Source organism: Balaenoptera acutorostrata, chromosome 3 (genome assembly GCF_949987535.1).
Source record: "Balaenoptera acutorostrata chromosome 3, mBalAcu1.1, whole genome shotgun sequence".
Classification (NCBI taxonomy): Eukaryota; Metazoa; Chordata; class Mammalia; order Artiodactyla; family Balaenopteridae; genus Balaenoptera; species Balaenoptera acutorostrata.
The window spans coordinates 167,617,436-167,637,174 of record NC_080066.1 but is presented as its reverse complement, the minus strand read 5'-3'; the positions used below and the strand labels follow the sequence as shown (position 1 = coordinate 167,637,174).

Below are 19,739 nucleotides of genomic sequence, written 5' to 3'. Positions count from 1 at the left end.
AAGTACCAGACAGAGTAGAATCTAGACTAACCGTGAGATAACAGCACCTCCTATTCTGGGGTGGCCGGCAGAGGGAAGTTAGAGGTAGATTTCATACCCTTGGTACTTTGAGTTTTGAACCACGTGAAGTTACCTAGTCAATACATTTTTTAAAACATTTAAATTAAAAGTTTTTTTTAAATAAAGGAGAAAAATGAACACCCGAGCCATTTACCCTTAATCCCTTCCCCATAGTAGCCAACCCAGAGACGCCTAAGGAAACAGGCCTGGCTGCCTATAAGCTCAAGCTCCAGAGGGCTAGAGGCTGTGGGTGGGATTCTTTGAGCCACAGGAGAGCCAACTGATAAATCCCTTTAGCTACGTTAATTATTGTTCCCCCAAGAACAAGCTATGTTAATCTCACTTCCTTTTTAGATGGGGCTACATGAGTCACGAGTCCCAGAATCCAAGCTAGCAGCTTAGAAGCTCGTGGGGCAGCAAAGACCTTGTTAACCGGAAGCTCGGTGGACCAAGAGCACTGCGGCTGAGGCTCTTAGAGACAGTCCATCCCCGAGACCCTGAACCCATCGCAACAACGCTGCATTCTGAGAAGCGTACCTTAAGTGGGACACTTGGAAACTAGAACATGTTTATAGGAAAACCATCAGGCAGTGGGGACAGGGGATCAAGCTACCTGCTATGGTGGGGAAGGGGAGTGAAGAGAGGACGACACACACCTGGCTCAGGGAAAGGCTGTGTGAGGGAAGAGGCAGCTCTGGTGCTGCACGGCCCACTCAGGTCCAGCAGGCCCAGAGGATGGGGGCTGGGAGGCTCTCTGTCTCAGCTCAACTGAAGGTCTAACTTGGGCTCAGTCAGAGCCCCGGATTAGGGTTCCAGCCCAGGCTGGGCAATGGTATGAGCAAGGGAACGAGGAGGAGGATGCAGGGGAAGATACTCGAACCTTGAAAGGCTGAGTTCCTTCTAACACAGGAAGGCAGAGACGTGCAGAATAGCTTAAGTGAAAGAAAGCGAAATTAAGGCTGGTCATAATGAAGCCTTATCGGGAAGGAGTACAAAGGGTGAAACGATTTGAACAAGTCCCTAAAATCCCTAAAAATAAACCTAAACTTCTCGTAAGAGATCAAAACCTAGATCTGGCATATATGCACCAAGGACCAAGGGTTAGTAATTAAAAAAAAAAAAAAAAAGCCATGAAAAACCTTCACGTTCAATTCTTTTGGAGATTCACAACCATGTTACAGGCTCTAAAAAGACAGCCGTTTAGATTTGTTTTATGGGAAACTAAACTGACTGGGAGTGAGGGGACATTTTTAGTGTACAATCAACCCCCAAGCTTTCTTTTGACACCTGCTGGGAAGTGGCAAGCAAAAGTGGGTGCAGGAATAAGTGAGGACCAAGAAAGTTATCAGGAGGGTCTTAATGGAAAAATAATAGGTTCAGACCTTTCATTTTTCATCCTCTTTCCTGCCTCAGATCCTTGGATCTACTTGGCTGTAGAGTGTATGTATGATGCTATTTTGTAAAAACTAGAAAAAAACTACGGTGTATAAATATGTATGTTTACAGGTATAATAAAGGCAGTTATGGATGATTATGTGCTAAACGGTTAACACCGGCTACCTCAACAGAGGAACTGGCGGGAGGTAGTAAAAGAACACTCTCACTTTTTTTTACATGTGTCTCTTTTCTATGCCATAATTCTGGGTTTTTTCACAATTAAAAAACAGGAGAAAAAGAATAAATCGAATGTTCTCGCTTTTGACCTTTCTCAGCGCACACAGTGACTACCAAGAAATGGCCGGAACCCTACAAACCCTTGTGTCTTCTGGTGCCAGTCGGCGTGAATGAGGTTGGAGGTGTGTATGACAACCCGGAGGCCTTCTTCGTACAGCAGTAGCATCATTTTCCTTTAAAAACAGAAAAAGGATCAAAAAACATTAACAGCACTCTCATAATACCTTTCTAATGCAAATGCAATAGCTAAAGGAGTGCTTTAAACTCTGATTACAGTATCCCAACTTTGAACATTTAGTCTTCTTTTCTCCTATACATCATCGCTATCAAAGTCTGCTTAAGTGACAAGTGGAAAAGCACCTTCCAAAATGCTGAGTATTTGCTGGTATATGAACTTTTTGCTCCATCCCGTCCACGTGGCCAGTCCCGGCACTTTAAACCCCTCCCCACTGTAGCCTGGCTCCTTATTATCTGTTCAGCATCACCCATTACTATCAGGGACAACAGGAATCTTCCTGTCCAGTGTTTTCAGAGTATGGTCACAACCTCTCGCTACGCCGTGGCTGCCTAGCATTAAAAAAAAAAAACTGCAACAGAATAAACTAGAAACTCAAGAGTATACTGCATATATTTAAGTGCTGGTTCGTGACACTCTTGTTTCAGCACTTATCAGTACAGACACGTGCAGCAGACTGAAATGACAAACGCATTTCCTACTGTGGGTTGCAGTTTAAGTTTGGAAGATGCTGCATTTTCAAGAGACTGATCCTTCTTCATACTCTACAGACGCCAGACTTGTCACCAGCGTGTACCTGGGCTTGAGGTAAGTCTTCCCTTTTCTTCTCCCTTTACTCAAATCAGCCCTAGAGATTCCCTTCTTTCCCATGGGGCCTCCCCAGTCATCAGATTATTTCTCTTAGTTTAATTCCAGTGAGAGGGAGGGAACAGGACAGATAAGAGCTTTCCATCTGAAGCTGGAAGACCTAAGTACCAGTGTTCATCAGTTAGAAGTCATAGGACCCTATGTAAGTCATTTAATATCTCTGAGTCGTTCCATGTCCCCTGAGCCTCGGCTTCTCACCTGTGGCATGAAGGATCAACTCCATGTTCACTTCATAGGGCTGATGTGAGAATGAAATGCAGTACGTGTTTTGTTAAATGTAAAACACTCCAGGTGTACATTCCCTCTACTGCTTCCATGCCTTGCTTTACTTTGCCATCTACTTTCGGATGATTCTTGGCCTCCCAATGGTTTTCTAATTATTTCAGGAACCTAAATTCTCTCTCCCCCAACTAGAGATTCATTCAAGGCAGTAACTCCGCCTTATTTCTATGGAGGCCAAAATGCTACTTAACATTTACTGATGGAAGTCAGTTTACACGTGGGAAAAAAATGAACCACTGGTTCTCTCAAATAAACAACATCCCAAATACTATCTCGATAGAATGGGGTTATTAGCATTAAAAAATACAGAAAAGACTATACAAACACAGAATGAGATTTAGCTCTTGCCAGCATGAGAATTTAACCCAAGCTGGCAAATGGTAAATTAATGCAAAGCTGGAGAAATGACAGCTGTTGAATCAATCTTCTTTCCATGTATGAGATGTGCTCCCTGAAATCTGAGCAAATTTACATACACAGTTGCCAAATTAGTAGTTGACTGTAATTAAGAATAAGCCAGTTATGAATTCATGATTTAACTTTTACAAATATTTCCATTAGTTAAGGCAGCAATTAACAGGAAAATCATGCACTAATGTCAGTGAATCCTATCAAATAGCATTGAGAACTAATCTAAGGGGAGTCATATTAATCTTTTCATAGCCAAAATGGCATGTCCCAATAAGATCAGAGCTAAAAATGGATAAAACATATAAAGAAATGAGGTCTTCCCTGAAGAATACTGACCTGCATATTATCTATTAAGCTATGGGGGTGGCAGAAGGGACATTTCCCCTATTTGAAGCTGTTCCTGCACAGGGGGGAGGCAAGCTAATGTCTGTGGAGCATTTATGTACCAGGCATTGCTTTAGAAGCCGCACAGAATGCTAGCACACTGAATCCCACCCAATCCAGAGAAGGCGCTATTGTTCCCATTTTACAACTGCAGAATCCGTGGCTAGGACAGGTCATGGGGACTATCCAGCTCCCCACGTGAACCAGAAGCAGCGCTTATTTGGGTCACACATGTTGGATCCTCCTCTCACTGTGCACGGCTTCCCTTGGGCTGGACAGGGCCGCAGCTACTTCATGCTACTGGGCAGGAGTGGGTCACATGGAGGGGAGGCCCTGCTACAGCCCGAAGAGGAGAGAGGCCCATCCTGCAGTCTGCTCCTGGCTGCACGGCCACATCTGACGCTTCCCTCCCGCTGTGGAGTCTCAGGGCCGTGGGAGGTGCCTTTGCTTCCCGCTCTGGGGGCCACCAAAGAGCTTCAGCATGTTAAAGCACTATGAGATAAGCCCCGGGACTCACAGCATCCTGGAAGCAGGGGTACAGCTCGTTCACCGTCTCTAAGAGGACCACGAGCTCCTGGAGGATGGGGCTGCATCTGGTCACTTCCAGATGCTCCGCAAGTAGTCACCACCAGCTGACGCAAGTGTGACCCCGGAGACTCCTTCAGAGTTACTGTGGCAGCTCCACTCTGTCGGGGGAGGGCGGGGGACGCGTTCACACCTGTCACCAGGAGCTGGAAGGCTTTCCTTCTTTCCTAGCTCATGTGTTTGTCTTGCCTCTCTCACCCGAAGACTAAAAGCTGGAAGGACAAACACCATGATGTCTCCAAACACTTTACGTCCCCCCGAGCTGTGCTTCAAGAATGTAATAGATATTTAATGAATAACTCTTAGAACATTTTAAAATGAACAACGGAAAGTAATTTCAAGGCATGAGTTCAATCTCCTACAAAATACTGGCATTTTAACAAAAAGTAAACCACACACACACTACAGAGTGGGGAAAGGGTCTATCATTACTTCCCTAGGCACTTTCAACTCTGAATGAGGAACTCTGCTGGGTTTAACCTGCAAAATGCATGTGTTGGAGGCGAAGGAAGAATGGACTTGCAAAGCGTGTGTGTGTGTGTGTGTGTGTGTGTGTGTGTGTGTGTGTGTGTGTGTGTGTGTGTGTGTGTGTGTGTGTGTGCGCGCGCCAAAGGAAACAGACTTAATTTTAGCAGTGAGGAAACAACAAAAGTAAATTAAGAACTTAAGCAAAAATAAACAGTTCTAGTCCTGTCTCCAACACTGGCTGGAGGAAAACTGCCTACCTACTTGGGGGCTCTAGTCTATAAAATGAAGACAAAGGACCAAGTAATTTTTTGAATAGCATTAAAAAAAAAAAAAAAAAAAAAAAAGGATAGCCCCGCCCCCCTCAAACGCTACTGTGTCAGATCTGGGCCAGCCCAGCACTCAGTCCCTCCCCGGACCCAGGCTCTCCTATGACTCGCTAGCATATTAAGTGCAGTGTGAATACGCCCAAGAAACGCTGGCTGCGGGCACAGAACGTGTGCCCTGCACAGGAATCCCGCACTGCAGGTCTAGCAAATCATGCCCAGGATCCAAAACAGGGCTTGCTGAATGTATTCTGGAATCAGTAAGGTATTTAGGCTAGGGTTCCAGCTAAGGGTGGGGGACAAGGACCCATCTGGTGCGACACTTTACTGGCAGAATCTCTACCCAGGACGGCTGACTACTGCTGCCCATCAGTGTCTCCCACAGTGGTGCAGCTACAGGAGCCTAAGATGCTGACTCAGCCTATTCAGTGCTATTTTGTATCCTTTGCTGAAATTAGCATTCTGTGAGCTCTGTGCCTGATACTCCAGCTAGGTAGGTGCTTGAGGTCACTCTCAACAACCCTCCATTACACTAAAGTTACCAATTAGGGGTGGTTGGTAAATGCAGCAACATTTACACAAGAGCACCTAAAACCAGATAATGTATGCTTGATAGGTATCCTTTCACAAAGTGGCTCAGTGCTTTCTGCTCTGGTTCCTTTCTGGAGACAGACTGGCAAAATATAGCTTTAAGCTTACGAAGAGAATGATGAACATATGCCCTCGTTTTTGGCGTAATATCAGGAAAACAGTGGTCACTTCAAGACTCGGGGCAAACACTTCCTCCCATGAGATTCCTTGTTGCCTTAGGGACAGATACCCAAAGGGACATGCCTGAAGCAGCAGGCTACCTGTTTCCACTGCTGGTCTAGAAGAAAGATAAGGCTCTGTCACACTCTTTTGAGTGTGACATATTTCTAGAGACATACGATTTACAAAAATACTGAAATCGAGGCAACCATGTCTTATTCTTTTCTCAGCTAGAGAACAATTACGTAAAAGGGCTCCATAAAACAGTAAGACTCAAATAAAACGGGAGTCAAGCTGATACGTATCAAGTAGGAAGTAAGAGAAAAGTTTCTCCTGTCTGTCGTTTGCAATGTCTCAGAAATTATCCTCAGAGAATTTTCTGAGATGTCTTGAAGCAGGGACACGTACCAGCCTCTCAAGATGACAACTTCTTGTGAAACAGTTTTTCTTTCAATCACAGCACAGAGTTGACCCAACAGTATTCTATTTGATGCAACTCAGAATCTTAGAAAATTCACAAGACCTTCTTTAAAGTAGTGGAATCCATAGGCATGTGACTACCGCACGTACAGTCATGCGTAACCGCGGACCACAATCTATCCCCCTCAGTCGGCTATAATGAACGCCCTCAAGAGAAAGCAGAAACTGCATCACAGATTCAGACTTTAATGTCCAGAGCCAGAGTCCTGGTACTTGGTCTTAAGGCTGTTCAGAAACAACTCCTTTTCCTCTGCTTCCTAACTGACATCTTTTCCCCCAGCAAAATCATCACATGTGAGTCCCTCTAAGGGCGATTTCTGAAGAGCATCCTTTGACATATTAAACTCATATCCTCCCTCCCCCATTTCATAAAAATTGCTTACGTGTGGTGTGTTCCAAATGCAATATCCAACTTTGCCTAGGATAAAAAAGAGGTCAAGTTACTTGTTTTTTAAAAACTCAATAATACCCCTATCTATTGAAAATTAAATTAGAAAAGATTCAGGTCAACTTTTTTTTGCTTTTAAAGTTTTTACTGCCCTCTAGTGGACAAGCCCTTGATCGCCAAAACAGCTTTTATTTTTTAATTTTTTTAAAACATTTTTATTGGAGTATAATTGCTTTACAATGGTGTGTTAGTTTCTGCTTTATAACAAAGTGAATCAGTTATACATATACATATATCCCCATATCTCTTGCCTCTTGCGTCTTCCTCCCTCCCACCCTCCCTATCCCATCCTTCTAGCTGGTCACAAGCACCGAGCTGATCTCCCTGTGCTATGCGGCTGCTTCCCACTAGCTATCTATTTTACGTTTGGTAGTGTATATATGTCCGTGCCACCCTCTCACTTTGTCCCAGCTTACCCTTCCCCCTCCCTGTGTCCTCAAGTCCATTCTCTAGTAGGTCTGCGTCTTTATTCCCGTCTTGCCCCTAGGTTCTTCATGACCTTTTTTTTTTTTTTTTTAGATTCCATATATATGTGTTAGCATATGGTATTTGTTTTTCTCTATCTGACTTACTTCACTCTGTATGACAGACTCTAGGTCCATCCACCTCACTACAAATAACTCAGTTTTGTTTCTTTTTATGGCTGAGTAATATTCCATTGTATATATGTGCCACATCTTCCTTATCCATTCATCTGTCGATGGACTTTGGTTGCTTCCATGTCCTGGCTATTGTAAATAGAGCCGCAATGAACACTGTGGTACATGATTCTTTTTGAATTATGGTTTTCTCAGGGTATATGCCCAGCAGTGGGATTGCTGGGTCATATGGTAGTTCTATTTTTAGTTTTTTAAGGAACCTCCATACTGTTCTCCATAGTGGCTATATCAATTTACATTCCCACCAACAGTGTATGAGGGTTCCCTTTTCTCTACACCCTCTCCAGCATTTATTGTTTGTAGATTCAAAACAGCTTTTAGAATAGCATCCAATGAGGTTGATTTTTTAAAAAACAACTTCTTTTTTGTTACCCAGAATGATTCAATACATATTGCATTTTTCATTACAGTAATTAGAAGTGAGAAGCCTAATTGCTTTAGATGCCAGAAAACTAGTAAAAACAAATGAGACTCTATGCAACGTTTTAAAATTAGATATTTGGCTTATACAGAAATACACACAAAAAGTTTTCAAAGCATATTTAAAAGAAACATTGAAAGTGGTGGCAGTATTGAGACATTATGATGTTAAAAGTTTTCTCACATTTATAACATAGAAGATGCTGAAAATAAATATATTAAATCCATTTTTCATGTTTTAAAATGATACCTTTACAAACAAATGGGGGGGGGGTAGGTGGGGAAGTAAAACATTTTATCTCACATCCAGTATAGCAAGACCTTGGTTAGGCCTCAAGATGAAAAAGTTAAAATAAATAGAGATGTCAAGAATAGCTTACCAGCTAGGAATTCTGTGTATGGACACAAATCCTATCTTCACAACTATGTATGACTTCGGAAAATACTTGAATCTCTATGCCTCATCTTTCTACTCTTTGAAATGAGGGTACTGTTAGGAGATTCAGGGAGTTGTTAGGAATAAATGAGAAAAGTACACATAGAACGCTTAGGAAAAGGAGCTGCACGGGGTAAGCACTCTACAAATGGAAGCAAGTGCTATTAAAATCAAAGAGCCCCCCTGCTCACTCTCTACAGATGGGCCTGTCTGCTGGGGGAAGCAATGGGCAACTGGAATACACAGGTGAGGATGACATAGCTCCTGTCTTGGGGATGCTCACGGACAGGTGGCCAAGTTCACTACCCTTGTAAACTCAGTGTTCGGGCTGCTCACAGACTGGCACGCGTTTGTGTGGTCTGGCCACAGAAGAGTGAGCAGGAAAGTGCATTTCATGTCTTTCTTTTAAAAAAAATTAACGCAATGTTGTGTTAGTTTCAGGTGTACAGCAAAGTGATTCAGTTATATTGATACATATATATCTCTATTCTTTTTCAGATTCTTTTCCCTTATAGGTTACTACAAAGTACTGAGTATAGTTCCCTGTGCCACAGAGTAGTTCCTTGTTGGTTATCTATTTTATATATAGTAGTGTGTATATGTTAATCCCAGTATTTCACGTCTTTAAATTACAAAATTAGAATGAAGACTGTCACTCTGTAAATTGATATTTAGCTCAGAAAAAGCAATGGTCAAAAAACTTGGCTTCTGAGTTTAGTTTTGCGATTTGTTGTGTGCTTTTGGGCAAGTCTAAGCACAAAAGTAAGGATGATAATAATTTCAACAGATAATATTTAATGGGTGCTTCTTTTTGGCAAATGCACCAAATTCTTTGCCCAATAACCCTATGAGATACAGTATTAGTAATTCATTTTAAAGATGAAGAAATGAGGCTTTAAGTGGTTAAGTGATGGGTCCAGAATGACACAGCTAGCAGGTAGAGAGCTGGGACAGAACCCAGGAAGTCTGAACCTGGATCACCAGGTGTGCAAAATGGATAAAGTGACAGCATCCACTTATTATTTGACTTAACGTGACCCAGCTTAGTCAAATGACACTATGTTGTTAAAAAAAATTCAAAAATTCATTTTAAAGACAAGATATAGGGCTTCCCTGGTGGCGCAGTGGTTGAGAACCTGCCTGCCAATGCAGGGGACACGGGTTCGAGCCCTGGTCTGGGAAGATCCCACATGCTGCGGAGCAACTAGGCCCGTGAGCCACAACTACTGAGCCTGCGCTCCGCAACAAGAGAGGCCGTGATAGTGAGAGGCCCGCGCACCGCGATGAAGAGGGGCCCCCGCTTGCCGCAACTAGAGAAAGGCCTTGCACAGAAACGAAGACCCAACACAGCCATAAATAAATAAATAAATAAAAATAAAGGAATTCCTTTAAAAAAAAAAAAAAAAAGACAAGATATAAAGGTATTTCAATAAGTCAGGATGGGGCAATCACCATGTCCCTCAGACTAGAGCTGGGAGCTTACGAAGGCTCTTCACACGAGGTCTGGAAGACAGGGCTCGTTACACCCTCTAGTGGCTGGCCTGAAGCACGCCACTAGGCCTGCCACCACCTCTCCTAAACTTTTCAGTACATTTGAAAAACACTTTGTATTTCCATTGATTTTATCGCTGGTTTTCAGGATTCCCGTGTTATTTTATTTTCTGCCCACTATTAGTCTGATAAGTGCTATCCTATTGCAGTTTAACCTCTTCTGTCTTTGGAAACAAATGCAAAACAAGGGGATTTTAGGCAACTGCTAAGCAAAGGCATATCTTGTGTAGAAGGTGAGCTGCAAACAGGATGGGTAAAGAGATGGAATAATTTAAAACTCCAACTACATAAAGTACAGTGAGTTACATCACAGGAAAAATGTTGTGAGACGGGTTTAAAATTGATCAGGTTGAGATTTCTCACTGTTTTAATCTTTAAAAAAATACACATACACACATAGATAATATTCTATAGCTAGAAGAAGTGATAAAACTTGAGTTGGAATTCTTTTACCTTGTATGGATGGAGGAAAAAGGACGTTAGAAGGAAAACGGAAAAGAAAAATAATTAGGTTCTATGTAGTTCACTCTTGTCTCTGTACTCCAAGAGTAGAAATCCTGAGCCAATTTCACTAAGCTATTGGCCAGGAGAGAAAAGGGCCATGAAAGAATCATTCATCAAGCTGCTCATGAATGGACTGACCAACTTGCTCAAATAGGAAAAGGTGAATATTACACCAGCCACTTCAGAACCACCACAGGAAGGAAATCATAAATGTAAACGTTTTCTGAATTCCATGCTACCCCCTTGCCTCCCCTCCCCGCCCAGTTTGCCTGCTTCTTACACAAAATGCCACACATAAAAAGATCCTTTCAGATGTGGAGTTTAGAACAATGAGTCCTAAGGAAACTCCAAGACTCACTGGTCACACTGTATTTCCATGAACTGACTGGAAAGTATCAGGACAAAATCATGGGAATATACAAAGAAACAGCCTTTTCTTCGCCTCTTTTCTGCTTTGGTCCCAGCAAACCAAGCCTGTTATGAGACCACTTAACGCCCCTCATCGGACTAGGACCACATGCAGCACACAACTCGTGAGGTAGTTTTCTAACAGGTCTGCTTCTGATCTATGGGTCTCTCCAGTATTGAGTGATTCTTGTGCAAAAGAACTAAGGGCTATGGGTGAAATGTCAATGGCAGGTAATATAAGTTGGATAAGTTGTCACAATAAAAACTACCAGTTTTAAGCTGCCTTCAGAGAAAGAAACTGCCACTGAATTGAATCCAAAAAACCTGCTCAATAATGCTGAAACCTCCGTTTCCACAGGAACGTGGACAAAATAGATACAACCAGAGGGGTGGCAGGTTGGGGAAAGATAGGGAACCCTTGATATACCAGGTACAACTGAAGAAAGTGAACGCTTGAACCTGAACGAGAAAACTAGGGGGACAAAACAGATGACTTCAGATACGAGAATCACTGACACGTGCAAGGAGGAGACTCAGTCTACGTGGCTCCAGAGAGGGAAAATTAGGACCAACGTAGAAGGCAGAGGAAGAAGACTGTGTGTGTCAACCTGGCTAGGCCACAGCACCCAGATATTTGCTCAGATGTTGCCGTGAAGGTATTTTCTGAGGAGATTAACATTTCAATCAGTGGACTTCGAGTAAAGGAGATTATCCTCCAGAATGTTTGTGAGCCTCAGTCAGTCTGTTGAAAAGTGGAAAAGAAATTAAAAAAAGACTGATTCCCTGCAGGAAGAGGGAATGAGGCTGCAGTCGGTCTTTGGCCTCAAACTGCAACATCAGTGCTTCTTGGGGTCTCCAGCCTGCCCTGCAGATTTTGGACTTGCCACCCTCCACAATCACGTGAGCCAGTTCTTTGAAAATAAATCTCTCTCTACACACAGACACACACACAGACAGACGCCACACACACACACACACACACACACACACACACACACACACACACACACACACACACACACACACACCTCTCATTGGTCTGTTTCTCTGGAGAACCCTGACTAATTACAGAGATATCAGGTTAACATAAAGGAAAATCTTTCAACCATGAGGGCTACCCACAAATAGGATGAGCTACCTCAGGAAGCGTTTAAGCCAAGGCTGGACAGATGTCTGTTGGTGATGCTGGAGAGAGGATTCCCGCATTAGGTGGGTGGATAGACTCAAGGTCTCAATTTCTTTCCAACTCTCAGACTAAGCATGATCTCGAAGGGCAATGAGTAGCTTACCTGGCAGAGGGCAATGTTTTCATAAGGCTTTGCCTGGGCATGTAGGTGAGCCTTTGCTTCGCGTTTGTCGCCATGCACGAGCAGGATTGGTTTCTTCCTGAAAAAGCGATCAGGAGTATTTAAAATCCATCATTCATGAAGCTGAACTGGCGCCCAGTTAAGGGTCGCTGACCACCGACATCTGTCTCTGGCCTGTGTGGTGACTGAGTAGGGGGCCAGCACAGGACAGTGACCGATTAACCTTTGGTAACTGGTTACCTTTACAATGGAGCCCCGTGGCCTGCGCCTGAAGCTCTGCTGTGACCTGGAGGGGCTGCGACTCAAGAAAGTCCTCGATTATCTTCTTTGGTCCAAAAGGGCACGCCGTCAGCTCTGTGTTAATATGTTTAAATTCAGACAGACGAGAAGATACACAGTCATCGTTGTCTAGTATGATGCTCTTTTCTTTCCCTTCTCTTGGCCCAAACAGTAGACCACTTCCTCACTAGCCATATGTTAAACCCCTACTGTGAGCAAGGTCCTGCACCAGATGCCCAGGATACAAGTGAAGGGGCCCAGGCCCACAGCATGTAGTTTCACTAATAGGTGGTGATATTTCAATGAAACAGAGCCCAATGCACATTGAAAATGCCCTATTTTTAAATTCAAAAGGACAATATAAAAACATTCTACAGGAATAGATTAAAAAGGCTTTTAAAGGAACCATGATCTACTCTGGTTAATTCAAAGCGAGATAATCCTTAGAAATCAATATAGCTTTATAAGCTCTCCCAACAGAACAAAAATTGGATTTTTCTCCAACAAGCAATCAAGCAAGATGAACAACTTCCACAATTACCAATCACATGCAGAATGATTCTCTGCCACATGTGAAGGGACAACACTCAACTAAAAAGAAACAGGACAGAAAACGCACATCCAGGACTGATTCCTAATCCCTAAGCCCGATAGCTTTATTCTAACATGTTAGGTAAAATAAAACTAAGAAACACACCTTCCCCGTTTGTTTCTATTTGGAAAAAATTTTCTATTTTACAACTAGAAACACAGTACAGAGAATAAAGTAAGAGATAATCATGCATCTGTTACCTAGAAACAATTCCTGTTATCAGATTATCAGGTCTTCTTAAAAAATAAAATATTAAACATTATTGACAGAAGCTGAAGTCCTCATTAATCACTTCAGATTTACTGGTGTTCTAAAAACTATCACAAAACGGCAGTGTGGTGGTTAATTTTGTGTGTCAACCTCATTGGGCCAAGGGTGTCCAGATAAAACATTACTTCTGGGTGTGTCTGTGGGGGTGCTTGCGGAGGAGATGACCATTTGAATCAGTGGCTCAACAAAGCAGATCGCCCTCCCTAATGTGGGTGGGCATCATCCAATACTTTGAATAGGGTGGTGAAATTATTCTCTCTCTTGTTTAAGCCACTGTTATTTCTACTTTTCTGTTACATGCAGCTAAAACTAATCTTACGTGTCACAGGTCAAATATGAGCCCTTGAGTGCCAAAGCTGCTTGGGAAATTTCAACAGTATTTTATCTATTATTATTATTTTTGGCTGTGCCTCGTGGCTTGCAGGATCTTAGTTCCCCAACCAGGGACTGAACCTGGGCCACAGCAATGAAAGCACCGAGTACTAACCACTGGACTGCCAGGGAACTCCCAGCATTTTATCTATTATTAATAATGAAGGTTCCCACAATCTGATGTGCTAAATGCACCATGGACTTTGAGGACCCTGACAACCATTTTCCTGCATGTGTATTCCTCCACCTTACTTGCTGTTATGGGACTCTGCCACGTCAATGTGTTAGAAATGGGACAGGTGGCATGTCACCATGGGATGCCATATTTATTTGGTTTGCACTGCCTAATATGAGGCAGACAGACTGAAAACCCATCACTTCCATAATCTAGGTAAGGGAAGGCCCTATGACCCCTGCATTAACTCCTAAGCTACATGAAAAATCACTTGTGAAACAAGAGAGTCTCAAAAACAGAACAGCATTGATGTGCCCAGTGAAGCATGGCATGCTTATAGGTCGAGAACGCGGGTGGCAGTGACCTTTTCCTTCATACTAACATTGGACCTAAAATTCTTTTATTTGGGTTGAAATATGTCCTAATCTACTTCTGGACAGAACAGAAGGACATGCTAAAATCTGTATTAGGAAGGCTTGTGATTAGTTAGAATATATCAAAAAATGCTGTTTTCCCAGTATAACTTAACGTTTTTATGATTTCAATAGTTCCAAAAGAAATATTCAAAGAAGATGCATGGCAGCTGCCTGAGAAACACAAATTGTGTGTTTTAAGGCTGCATTACAGTTAGGACGTCATCCATCACTCCGTGGAACTCACCTGAACTCTGGTGGATACTGTTTTACGAGCCAGTCCACATCAAAGCAGTAGTTAAACTGGATGGGGGGAAGAAAAGAAGTCACGGGCAATTCAGAAAAGCAGTCTATAAGGAGAAGTGTTTGGTTATTGAATTCAAAGAAACTCTAATGATGAACTACATATATTATGTATCAACATGGACAATTTGCTACAATACTCATAAACAAACCTAAAATACATCTTGAAGGGAATACACCATTCAAAGGTTCTGAATTAGTTGGCAGCTCATCCTCACTGCTGGAGAGATGCCAGCCCAGGTCTTCCTGGGAACCGCCCTTCTGCCTTTTGGGAGGTGAAGCTTCTGAAACGGACTCTGCGTTGCTGAATTTCACGGGTGCGATCTTCCTCCTGTGGGCAGCTTTCCGAGCCTCGGAACAGGTGTACTTTGCCTCACTGGCTGCTCCCTGCTCAGCGTGCGGGAGAAAAGAGGTAGATGGCTCGTCCGGTCTTGGCTTTTCCTCCTCGCTTTCATCACTACTGGATATCGTCCACCTCCCGTAACTGCCTTCCTGAGACATTACACTTCCTCTGGAAATGAAAGGTGGAAATTTCGTTATTTCCCATCCACTAGGCCACGGGCACACTCATTCTCTTGCTCTCAAATTCCGTGTCCTGAGCTTCTAGGACACATACAGCACACCTGACACTTACCAGATGCCAAGACGTGTCACTAACATCAGCTGCTCTGTGGGTGTTCACGACACATCACCACAATCTGCCACGAGAACTTGGCAAATAAAGTGACGGCGAAAATCCTGCTTACCTTCTGCTTCACTCCCTTTGTCTTTCCACCTAGACCTTGTTCCTAAATGCCTGAGGAAATGGACTTGAGCCAAAGTCCAAAACAAAAATGTCCACTCTTAGCCCTGAAGCTTCCAACAGGTGTTTGGGGTTAAGGTCAGTTTAAGGAATTTCAGGTCAAATTGGAATTTATCACCTATTCCTCACCCAGGTATGGGAGCCCAAAGGACTTCAGGGACTACTTCTTACTCCCCCAAGATAAGCTACTTACCATAAAGCTTAACAAAATCCTCAAAACAGTATCAAATGATCAATTCTATATATACATTATCTAGGGATGCTTCCATGAGGACCCAACTGACTTAATGATTATCTAATCCTAAATCAAACCACGAAAACCTGCAGAGAAAGAACTTGTACTAAAGCAAAACGTTACTTTGTTTTTTAAACCACACAGTTTAACTTCCACTTTCTTGCTCTCAAGAGGAAAACAGATGAAACTTTTGCTTTTCTTACCTACAAAATGTCACCAATTCAAGGGTAAAGGGCTATCTAAGTAGATTTCCCAAATAACTAAGGAGCAGTTCCTTAGTGTGATTAAAAAAACAAAAAACAAAAAAAATACACTTTAGTACAAGACCCAGAGGAAAATTACAGGACTCAAGAGTCTGTACTCAGATTGTGGACGTAGTGTCTACATGTTTGCTCTAGAGCGTAAGCAGGACCTGTTATGAGTGCAGATATAGGACAGACTGCAGCATGACCCCCACTCCTTAAAAAAGGCTAAATTCTGCACTGAAAGACTTGCAAATGAATATACTTTCATGTTTCAAGCTAAAAAGTATATTTTTTTAAGGTATCTATCACTTTGCACAACTTCTCACCTTTTTCAATTAATGACCAAGTCAGATAAAGTTTCTCCTCTAAATTACACATTTCAAGAAGCTTTTAAGCAGAGTGCATCTAGACAATAATTTGACTCGTTCTTCATGGCCCAGGGTCACTATTAAGCCCACCTGGCATGGACAGTGTTTTGCAGCCACAGCTGTAGGGACCACAGATGGATGGAGACACTTGCTCCTGTAACAGGGGCCCTACACTCTGTCTAGGTCTTGTTTTCTAAAAGTTCTCTGTCCTTTCCCCCTGTGTTCAGCCCACTTCTAGAGGCTGTTTGAACTCTGAGTAGGTTTTTCTCCCTAAATTGTTTCTAATCCGATAAGGGTTAAGACACCAGATAATCCAGCTTGTTGGAACTGTATTGTTACAGTTTACAGGATCTGAGAACCAGGTTTTCCCATGAAAGAGGTTAAGACAGACTTACTACTTAACACCTACTTCAACAGCTCAGTTTTTTGTTTGTTTTGACTGGTTTTTTAAAACTTAAGTTCCTTTAGTGTTCTAGACTCTGGAGACTGCTATCACAATTCACTATGAAGGAGCCATAGTGTCGGTTAGTTTGCAACTGAAAAATTATTTAAGAACAAAAGAACCATCTTTGGAAAAACTACTCTGCTGTAAGCTCTAGCTTTCATTGAATTCTAAACCAGCTCTTAAGCTAGGCACTGAGTAATAGAATCTTCGACTGAGATTCCTCAGGCTGTTCTCCCTAGCTTCCTGCCCCATCCTAAAGCAAAGAGAGGGTCTCAGAGTTTTTAGGTGAAAAAAGGGTTCAGCTCCCAGCCTGAGAAAAGGAGATGTATACAGACCTCTTAGAGGTCACCACCACCCCTCTTCCCAGATCAATTACGTATAAATAAAATGGAATTCAAAAATCCTGAGAACTCTGAAAGGAAAATATTTATTCGTCTTTAGTGACTGTGTGAGCTATTTAGGAGATTTCTAAGTTTTTCAGTTTTATCATTATCTACACTTTCTAGAACCACATGTGGGGTGGGAGAGGGGAGGAGGACAGAGAATTCCCTCCAAAAAAGGACAAGTGGGTAAAAAGTAAAGCTTTGAAAAAGATATTTCCTAGAGAAAAAAAGTTTTTGTCTGCTCTATACATGGTTTAAATTTTGGATCTGCTCACAATCCAAAATGTGCCTGAGATTATTTACCAATTAAAGGCAAAAAAACCTTTATAATATGCTAATAAAACTGTAACAAATCATTAAGCCTAGCAGGTTACCAGCCTCTCTATGCAGTCAAGGCGCTTAGCCTGTTGAAGGGGAGCTGTTGGTAAACACCAAGATTAACCAGCAACTGATTCTACTTTGGAGGACTGCATCTGGCTTCGGGATCAGAATTTCATCTCTCTCTCACACAGGCCCAGACTCTCTGCGTTCTCAGACAGCTTTCATACTCAAGTCATATAGCTTTACAAGGACAGAACCTAAGTGTTTTCCTTCAACTGTTTGTTCACGGTTCGTCTTCCCTGGGCAGTGCCTCGCACAGCACAGGTCTAACACCACACTCTGGGTAAGTGGTGACACCAGGATCAGAATTACAACACAGGTGGGCTGACTCTGAGATCTGACATTCAGTGGGTCAGCAAAGTGCAGTATTTCCCAAAGCGGAGGTGACTGGGACCTGACGTTAACTAACATTACATTATGAAAGTACCTCCCTTTCCCACTCCAATCCAATGTCTCAGTTTAATCAAGGAGAAAGCTGTTTGTTGAAATGTCTCTATTCCTGCTTTTGAACAAATAACGGACTTTGGGCTCTTCTGCAGGCAGTAACACTTTGGTTTAACATCAACAGAAGGTATCTTATGGCTCCATTACATTTACAATAACTGAAGTTTACTTCTTAAAGATAGTGTTTATGTAAAAGTGGGTTCAAATGAAAATATTAAGCAAATAGTAGTACAGATGTTGACAGTGAGACAAAACTGGGGAGGAAGCAACCGACCACATTACTGAAATTTGGCAAACACTGCGTTAAGCTACAATGCCAAGGAGGGTAAAAATCTAAAGACATTCTACCACCAGATGCCAACTCATAACATTAGAGTGTCTATTAGACACTAGAAAAAAAATCTGTGGATGCAAATGGATACTCCTCTTAAAGCTGCTAGCTCCTCCTCTCCCCCTACCATCCCAGACCCAGCTGGGCTATTTCTTTTACGCTTCCAGCTGACCCTTCTTATAGAGCTTGCAGACCATCAGGAGGGCATGGGAGTCAATCTCAACTGAGGCCAGGTGTGGCCAGTCGTGGGCAAATATGACTCCAATTTCAAACCCAGTCATTACTAGCTGGTAAATGTGCACTTAGGCAAGTTACTTAACTGCTGAGCCTCAACTTCCTCCTCTGTAAATGGGTGTCATACCTACCTCCCAGAGTATGTTCATTAGAAAAATATTTATTGAGCAGCTACTATGTGCCAAGCCCTGGGAATAAGAAATTAACAACATAGAAACAATTTGTCCTAGAAAAGCTTATATTTCAAGGAGAAAGAAACAGATGGACACAAACGAAAATAACCAAAAAAGCCAAGATATCTTTACAGATATTCATTATATTTTACAGGTATGAGAGAGTAACAGGGATGCCCTTACCTTAGACTATCCTGAATTTAACATTTAAGTGAGCTCTGAAGGATGAAAAGGAATCAGCCAAATAAAAGTGGGGGAGGGAAAGAAGAGTATTCCCAGTGAGGGAACCCAACCTGCAAAGACCAGAACAAGGTTGTAGTAACTCCAAAAACAGACAGAAAGATTTGGGTAAGGAAGACAGGTAGGTGGTCCAGGATGAAGGGGGTGGGCAGGAGTAAGTTAAAGATCCTGGATTTTATTCTAAGAACAGTAGGCTCCACTTAAGGGGAGCACCTTTTAATAAGCAGGGGAGTACCTTGGTCCGATCTCCTTTTTAAAAATATTACGTTCCCTACAACTCTGTATGGAGAATGGTTTGGAGGGAGACAAAAGTCGAAGTGAGGCGGCTCCCGCAGGGACTCTGGTAGCTCATGAAGGCGCTCGGAATGGAGTGAAGTGGGCTGATTCCGGGGTACACTGAGTAAGAAGGGACAGCTGCTAACTTTTCTGTGCGCTCACCTTTACTGGGCATACACTCATTTCACACTCATAACTGTTTCCATTTATGGGGAGACTAAACACAGAGGTTAAGTGCCTGGCACAGAGTAAGCGCCCAACATGCTAGCTAGCACTAACTCTCCAGGCCATCTGCCTACTACGTGGAGGAGCCAGAGTAAGAATCCGTGGAGGGGGACCCCTCCAGCAGGACTCCGGTCTCCTCAAGCAGCAGCTGCTCACGCCAAAGAGGTACTATTACTGGAGGAAGCCGAGGCCCAGAAGGGGACCCTACCTAGTGTCTTTACAAGATGCTCCGCTTCCCTCCGGATCCACCTCCAGCCCCGCGGGGCACTCAAGAATTCTCCGGACGACGGTTGCCCGCGCTCCAGGCCGGAAGGAGCAAAAGCGCGGGCAGTTGCCGAACGCGCACCAGAGGCCCCGGAACCCGCGGCCTCCAAACACTCACCTGAAGCCCCCAGAACACGCAGCCGCCGGGGACCCCGCCCCTCCGCCGCCACTCGCGCCTGCGCGCGCTTCAAATGCTCCAGGCCGCGGCGCGCGCAGAGTGGCCCTGCCCCTTCCCCTTCCGGGATGCCCGCAGCTG

General features: G+C 43.2%; 1 long non-coding RNA gene and 1 pseudogene across 5 annotated transcripts in view; one reads left to right on the top strand and one right to left on the bottom strand.

Annotated features, from left to right (window-relative positions):
* The window catches only part of LOC130707589 (uncharacterized), a 24,809-nt gene extending 10,370 nt beyond the window's left edge, over positions 1 to 14,439 (top strand). For 2 of the 5 annotated variants that reach the window (XR_009007482.1, XR_009007480.1), the window contains 3 exons: positions 1,773 to 1,856; positions 2,398 to 2,557; positions 14,270 to 14,439. This is a non-coding gene — a long non-coding RNA (uncharacterized LOC130707589). Of the gene's footprint in view, positions 1 to 1,772; positions 1,857 to 2,397; positions 2,558 to 3,848; positions 4,837 to 8,761; positions 10,385 to 14,269 lie in introns of those variants that run through there. The other 3 variants (XR_009007484.1, XR_009007481.1, XR_009007483.1) reach the window with 3 other exon arrangements.
* The window catches only part of LOC130707585 (tyrosyl-DNA phosphodiesterase 1-like), a 24,495-nt pseudogene extending 4,756 nt beyond the window's left edge, over positions 1 to 19,739 (bottom strand).